The sequence below is a fragment of the Egretta garzetta genome, unplaced genomic scaffold, assembly GCF_000687185.1.
Source record: "Egretta garzetta isolate BGI_Z169 unplaced genomic scaffold, ASM68718v1 scaffold397, whole genome shotgun sequence".
NCBI classification, from domain to species: Eukaryota; Metazoa; Chordata; class Aves; order Pelecaniformes; family Ardeidae; genus Egretta; species Egretta garzetta.
In genome coordinates, this window is record NW_009260493.1 from 7,884,507 (window position 1) to 7,892,467 (window position 7,961).

Below are 7,961 nucleotides of genomic sequence, written 5' to 3' on the forward strand. Positions count from 1 at the left end.
TATCCTTTCCTTGCTTTGAGTTTTTTTCTCTCCAAACAAGGCAAGGCAAGGGTTCCCTGAAACATTTTGAATCATTTTCTAGCTAATAGCAGTAAGGCAATATTTGACAAATCTCAAGCCTGTCTGCATGAATGGGTTCTGGTGATCTCTTGCTCATCCTGAGAAAGCAGCAAGAGACGCTAGCCCGGAGCGTGACGGGGTGCTGGATGCTGACGTGCAGCTTTTGCGTGGCAGCTGAGCGGCAGCTGCTCGGCTCACACCACCAGCGAAGCAAACTCAGGTCCGTCTGCACAGGCCTGTGAGGTTGTGCCTTCAAAGAACTAGTGTGGGAACAGTGAATCTCATAAATGCAGTTATAGCTTAACCAGAAACTGCTGGGCGCTCCCCAACAGGCATGGAGTAGAAGCAATTTCTAGCGGATATGAGCTGTTGTTGAGAAAAAGGCGTAAGGAAACTATGGCCATGATGGGGCAAGAGAGACTGGGAGGTCTTTCTGTTCCGCTCAGTCCTATTCAGGTTATTTCAGACACACTTAAAGAGTCAGCTGCTTATGCTCTGTAATGGTGGATGAAGTTGCCTGGGGAGTTTTAAGAGCCTTGCTTTGGACATGAAAGTATGGGAATCTTCAGAAGCAGTTCAGAACAGAATTGCTTCCTGTAGCTAGGAACAGGCTCTAGTTTATTCATTGGTAGATGGATATCACAGTAGGAATAAAAAAAAAAAAAGAATTTGAGTAATCAGATACTCCCTACATTGCCACGAAGACTGATGCACCAAGCACCGTGGCATTTGAGCATCATACAATGCCCTAACTAACAAACTATCACCTGCTCCTTGTTTATCTGTCTTTGCCAGTCAGGGAAGAAACTGTGAGAAATTTCTTCAAAATTGTTTTTCTTTTTTTTGTGCAATTCAGTGTGGGTTTTTTTTAGTGGAAGTGAATTCAAAGGAAAGAAGCTTTGCACTTTGAAGTCTTTAGTGACATTTAAGATAGCTCAAGTCAAACAGAGCTATAGATCTAAGGCACTTGTCTAGTGTAAATGTAAATATTAATGCGCAAAAATCTTTGATTCTATTAAGGTTAAATCCAGACAAAACCCTATAGTGTAGACTTACAATTTGATGACTAATATATACACATAACATTTCAATAAACTTAACTGAGTCACTCTGAAAAGTAATATATAATCCACAAATGTCAATAGAAACCCGAGACCTGCATGGCTAAGCCCAGGGAAGTTGTTTTTCTTCAGAAGTCTGCTCTTGGCCTCACTGCTATGAAGGTGCTGCCAATTCATACTTCCAGTTTCAAATCAATATTTTCAATGCTTTTGCATAGGGATACATGTTGAGAGTCAGTGGTGAATCATTTCATTTTCCACTCAGAATATTGGTAACAATTACCACACTCTTCTGTGCAGGTTACTCTGCGTGACCTATGAATTTCAAAAGGCAAAGGTAGGGTTTGTCTGCAGAGGGATACTGAGGGACATTAGTCTGAATTAGCTGAAGATGGGAAATTAGAGGAGATTAGTTAAATGGCATTAACGTCCTCATGGAGCTTTTGATGCAGAATAAAACCTGAGATGTTAACTTAAATAAATGAAGCAAATGGCTACAGAATGAATTAAGCCCATCTTAATTCTCAACCAAGCCACCCACAGAAGGGTTGACTGTGTATTTACCTAATTCGCGCTTGGGCCAGCAGACATTAACACATCCATGTAGGTAAGTTCTAAAAATAACAAACACGCCAGCTCTCGACGTAACATGCTGGCACCCACTGAAGTGGCAGCCCCTGCTCGGCTCCCCTCGAGCGGCCGCTGGGCAGGTCCGGGCGTGCGGGCAGGCGGCGCAAAGCCCCGGCTCGGCGCCTTGGTCAGAGGCGAAAACTTCAGAAATAAGAAAAACAACTTCCCTGGGCTTAGCTATACAGGTCTCGGGTTTCTACTGATGTTTGTAGATTATATATTGCTTTTCAGAGTGACTCAGTTATGTTTATTGAAATGTTATGTGTATTTTGCTGAGTCAGCCCAGCATCCTGGACTGAGCATAGATGCCTGGATGTTTATGAACCTGAACTTTGCCTGGTCCAACAAAGGAAAACTAGAATTGTTTTAAACCTTTTCTCTGCCAGTGCATTTGAACTGTGGGAGTGCTAACCTATTGGAACTGGTTCCAACTACTTAAAAAAAAATTCCTACTAATCCATTAAAAATCTCAAAGCTGGATACTCCTGAAATTTTCCCACCTTAGTTTTCTCAAAACCCTGTCGTATTAAACAGAAAAACAGTCTGACCAGAGTAGTGTTCATAATCATACTTCTTTTTCAGCTCTTAGTACAGGCGATACCTATCATGCAAAGACATCAGCTTAATCCAATATTTTTAACCAGCAAAAAGTCATTCAGAGGAAAAGGAGCGTACCTGAGTTAAAATCAGGAGTCAGCCTGAAATAAACAATAGTAAGAAAAATTGTTTAGGGTTCACCCTGAACTCAGGGACCACTTGCTGATGCTAGAGCCAGAAGATGTTACCCACACTCGGGTGTGCGCAGCTTCACACACTGCATCGCCCTGTTACTCTCTCTCATCGTTACCATTCACACGAGTTAGAGCACCGGTAGGTAATTTTTAATTTATGATCATTATGCTGCTGAATGTATATTTCATTGCCATTGAAAGGGACAGCTACTAGATCATGTGGTACAGACAGATTTTGCTGTATCAGGAGTGCCCGGATCACATTTTGAATGCCTCCTAATACACCGGCAGGCTAGAGATCTGTAAGTGGAAACACAAGACGATGAAACAACACGTGCAGCTGCAACAGAAATTATTGATTAACTGTGTCAGCGCAAATGCCCTGAATTTGAAATCATAAAACCAAACATTGCTGGGTCTTAATGAAACCTCAAACCCAGATTTGCATTTGAATACCTTCCTGAGCTGATGCTGTATGCAGTTGAGAAGTCTCGAGCAAAAGACTGGGCCATGTCCCTTGAATTTTAAGAAAAACTGAAGCTGTACCTCATTGCAGCCCAGGCCCCTCTCTGCTGTCTGTTCGCTTCTTCCTTCATGCACACCTTTGCACACTGTGTGCACCCATAATTATATGACTGAAAATGCAGGACATCAAGGAAGAAAGGCAGAACCGGCTCAAAAAACACTGAACTGATCACCAGGCCTAACTTCAAACGGACAGAATGAACAGTCACTTACTCCTCTAACAATCACATTAAATACATCGTATGCTTCCCGTAATAAAACTACGCTGGAAAATCAAGCATGGTTTTTTTGACCAGGAATATAATTATTCCTTTCAACATACCAAGTTCTGGAATTAGATCAAGACACACAACCATGAATTTACTTGGGGAGAGTAATATAATTAATGATGTGCTTAACAATCATAGAATCAATTATGCTTGGCAAAATAAATGTGTTTAAAATCTGCTAGAGTCAAAAGATCGCTTTCAAAATATGTTTATTGAAATGAAATCTGAAAAAGATAACCCCTCCCCCTACAAATTCAACCCACCAACCTGAAGCCCAGAAAGTCTGGATAAGGAAAACAGTGAGCCAATAAATCTCTCTGCACTAGTAGGGAATTTAGGAATTATAAAAGCAGAGAACTTCAATAAAAAAGATACATTGGTATTAACATCCTGGCAAAATGATTCTGCAGAACTTTAAGCACTTGGGTTTCACTGCTGTAAAATGTGTTCCAAAAGCACGCAGACAGGGCACCTGCCCGCTACGGCAGCCAGGAGCTGTAGCAAGCAAAAGGGGGGCGGACGTTGTAGGGGTGCTCCAGAAGAGAGGAGCAGGGGCTAACATCATCCACGTGAACTGATGCTGCTAAAAAACGCAAATGGGGAATGCAGTGGGAAGCGGCTCATTTGCTCACCGAAGGACATCTGTTTGCTTGGTTTCCATAGAGAGGAGAGAAAAAAATGTCCTGACCTTGCGATTTCCGGCGGGTCAGCACAGCGGGGCAATTGCGGGTGTATCGCTCACGGAGGAGTCACCAGCCAAAGGCTGGTTAGATACGTTCCCATTCTGTTTGTTTGTCGTACGTGATCCTGGTAACCAGTTGCTGCGATATGGACTTCCACTGTTAATCAAACACTTGGCATCATGCTCATGACTAATGTAACGTAAAATGTTTATTTTCCTGATGTAAAGCATCCTCTAATGGCAAATATCATCTCCTAATGAAGCGTGGTGATCCTGAGGCCAAGTGCTTTTTCTGGCCTCCCCCTGGGGGAGCCGAGGGAGATGAGCACCATGCACCCCAGAGTGAGCCCCCGCAGCCCTGCTCCGCTCCCCTGCACGGGCGGGACATTCAGCCCGCAGAGCAAAGAGGTTTCTCCTGTCAATAGGAGGCTGGTTGGGCCGTCAGCTGCGGCTGTCTCAGCCTTCCCCCTCTGGGCTGGTAAAACGTACCCTGATACATCCTCGCCTATCACAGAATCGCAAGGGTTGGAAGGGACCTCGGGAGATCATCTATCCTTCTCATTCAAATGAGAGAGCTTTGGTCAGATTGAGTGCAAATAAAGCACAGCTCACAGAGGCGTCTCTTTGCTTTCACAGTACGAAATGGCTTGGAAAAAGAGCTCAGAAAGGTCTCTGACTCCTTACTTACCTTGTTAGAAAATCCAATACTTTTGATTCACGTGGCAGAAAACAGGCAGTCACAGAAGTGAAGGAAGAGCAAATGAAGCGCACAAGGCTGACATCGCGCCCTGCAAGCACAGCGTATTACACTTGTAAATAGTGTCCTTCCTGCCCTAGTGCGCCAGGTCGGGAGCTGCAGAGACGGGGAGAAGGCAGGGGAAGACAGGTTAGGGGAGTCAGGCTCCAAATTTGGGGCAGGTCAACGTGAGAAACTGACTCTTGAATGTAGTGATGGGAGGCACAGGGAAGGCTGAGATGGTATATGAAGTCAGAGATGAAACAAAAGATACTGCTGTTGAAAAAGGACTGCAAAAACCTTATAGTATTTCAGTTGTGTACCTGAAAAACCAGCCTGCTTTCACTCCACAGGGGGAATTGAGGTGTCTAGGCTGGGAGTACATGCTTTGGGGAGTTGCCTTTCTCTTCTTAGCAGTCTACCATATATTTTAATATTTTTATAAAGCCTGAAAACTTTGTATTGTAGAAAAATGGCAGACTTGCATAAAGCAGCAAATGATTCTCAGCATAAAGAGCCTGGCTGTGGTGTGCGTTCACACGTGCACCCTGACATGGCCTAGTACTTTCTCCTGCAGAAGATCGATCCTGACCCTACATGCTATCTGATTCTTTTCCCCAATCTGTGCCTTTAGCTGCATCAGAAACCCTGCCGCGCCATCCCAGCTGCTGCCATAAAGCAAAGGGACTCCATAACCTCTTTCTCTGTTGGCAGGTACGAAGGTGGATTAAGAGCCCCATGGTCAGCGTTGAAAAGCACCCGCACGCCAGCCTCAAATACCCGGGGTCCACTGTGATGCATTTACCTCCAGGGGATTCGGAGCTGGAGCCTCCGCTGTGCCAGACCTGCCTGAGCGACCACCCTTTCCAGCGAGGGATCGCTCCTCAGGAGGCCGAGTCCTGCTCCTGGGAGAGCCAGAGAAGCAGCAAAGTAAGCCGCTCCTTCCTCCCCCTGCTCTGTTGGCATGTTTCACACTGATAACGGGTCTGTACTTAGGAGATTGTGCTTCCCTCTGAGAGAGGGGATCATCCAAAATCCGAAACTCTTGCTGACCAAGGCTGTTGTGCGCATCTGGGCTCTGCTTTCTACCTCGAACTTTGGTACCCACGGGCAGCACGAGGAACAAAGGCTTCTTCACAAAAGCGTTCTGGTGTAGCCTCTCAGTATTTGAATGGATTAGTAGCAACACTAAGTAGTATTTCCCTGGTTTACAGAAACCAAGGCGCAGAGAGGTGACATTATCCTTCCAAGGTAGTGAAAAGGACCAGGAAAAGAACCCCACACTTTTTCCTTTCTGTCCCACCATTACAAGACCAACCTTCTTCCCCCCACCCTCACCATATCTAGCTTTCTCTTTAGAAATAAGGATTTGTCTCAGGGAGTTTGGCTCACAAGCGGGAGCTGAACAATTCAGTGGGTCTTTTAAGCAGAAGGGAAACCCTGGTTTGCCTCGAGTCATGCCGGTACGTTATAAACGACAACTTCATTCTGCATGTGGTGCTGGGCAGTTGCGCACAGCTGTGAAGGTGGCAAAGCTGCAAGGGCTGAGATGAAACAGTCGGAAAGGGGCTTTTCTGAGGCAGACTTTCAGACCTTTCACTCATCGTTCAGCTCCACCTAATCCCCGTGGAGAAAAACCAAACACAGAACAGAAAGTTTTGCTCAGAGCCCGTCATCCCTGACAGAACCATCCCTGCCTGGAAACGGCACACACAAAAAAAGGGGAGAGTTGTAGAAACATAAAAGCAAACAAATAAGACTCTTTCCAAGTACAAAGCAGAGCAAATGTGACAAGGCATTTATCAGAGCCTTAGCACACAGCTCACAGCAGAACCATTTTTTCATGCTACATCTGCTGCATTTTTAAACAGGGAAATTCAAGCAGCAGGTAAAAATGGAAGCCCTGCGCATTTCAGAAACCCAGCAAAGGCATTTTGGTGAAACATATGCACAAGCAGAGGAGCTAATTACTCCTCTATTTTACTTCATTAAGAAGATTAACTTTGCTCAGGCTGAAGCATTAAAAAACGAAAGCACTAAAGGCGGAGGATTCTGCAAATCCTTTGCCTTGCTGTAAATCACATGTATTCCTCCTATACAGCTGTAGGGCCTCACGACTGATTTCCATTAGGTTTTACATGCATATGGGATAGATTTGGCTGAACGCAGATTCCCCCAGACCTCTCTCTCGGTCTCCTTACTGCAGGCAGTGGAGAGGCTGCTTAGTCAGCAGCTGGAGTCTGCAGCAAGAGGGATATTTTGCACGCCGCTTTAAAAATAATGTCGTCTGGCGAAAGACTCCTTGGATGAAGCTATCCTGCATAAGGAGTCTTTTAAGTAAGTTGAAGCACAGAGTCTTTGATGTGATTAAATGCAAGGTCACTGCCTCTTTCTCTACAGTAAAACCAGGCAGGAAGCTTTTAATAATAAAGACTGAAGGAGCTCCGTGTCTGACCTTTTCCAGGTTTAAAAAGAGTTGCTGGGTGAGATTCTGTTCAGGGGTTACAAATGGCACAAGCTGCATAAATGTGAAATAACTCCCTTCACTTTAAACCAATGAACTCGAACAGAGACAGTCTGTATTTCAAGGAGAAGAGAACGTGGTCTCTGTTAAGTTGGCAGGGAGCTTGGGGTGAGCCAGTCGCCTCTAATTCTTGTCTCTATTTCCCCATCACTCTTTCTCCTCTGTTGATTTCAGTGTTGCAACCAGGTACTGGTTCAGTGAATGTAGTTCCTTTGTGCTACGCCCAACGCCAACACATACAAGGGTCCTACTGACCCTGTCATTTTGCTCAAGGGCAAATTAATTCATAAAGAAATCAGCTGTGAAATATTATTAAAGGCTTATTTTAGGCAACAAGCTTTCTCCGACATGTTTCAGGCTATTCTGATCAGTTTGAAAAAGGCCTTATAAAAAACAATCTGTTCACCCAAGGGAACACGTGTCTGTATTTCTATTCTTGTTTCCAACACAAAAAGAGGGAAAAAATCATTACTGCTTGTTTACAGTGATGGTAATTATGTAGTAGAGTCTTTAAAAATTGACTTAACGTAAATGAGATTATCCTGAAACTGAAAGTATTTTAAATAATGAGATTTTTTTCTTATGATATGCTTCCATTTTCACCTCCCCAGGCTTTTCTATTAAGGCATGTGTCAGCTGGAGTTTATAAATGATTATTGATGTAACCTCTACTAAGTCTCCTCTATTATTTGTATGATAGTGTATTAACTCTGTATTTTTATGACATTTTTCCACATTGTACA

General features: G+C 44.2%; 1 long non-coding RNA gene across 1 annotated transcript; it reads right to left on the reverse strand.

Moving 5' to 3' along the window:
* Positions 1 to 3,691: 3,691 nt before the first annotated feature.
* LOC118452835 lies at positions 3,692 to 5,590 on the reverse strand. The gene is made up of 3 exons (XR_004842690.1): positions 5,500 to 5,590; positions 4,647 to 4,811; positions 3,692 to 4,115 (listed from the first exon to the last, which is right to left on the reverse strand). It is a non-coding gene; the product is annotated as an uncharacterized LOC118452835 (long non-coding RNA).
* Positions 5,591 to 7,961: the final 2,371 nt, after the last annotated feature.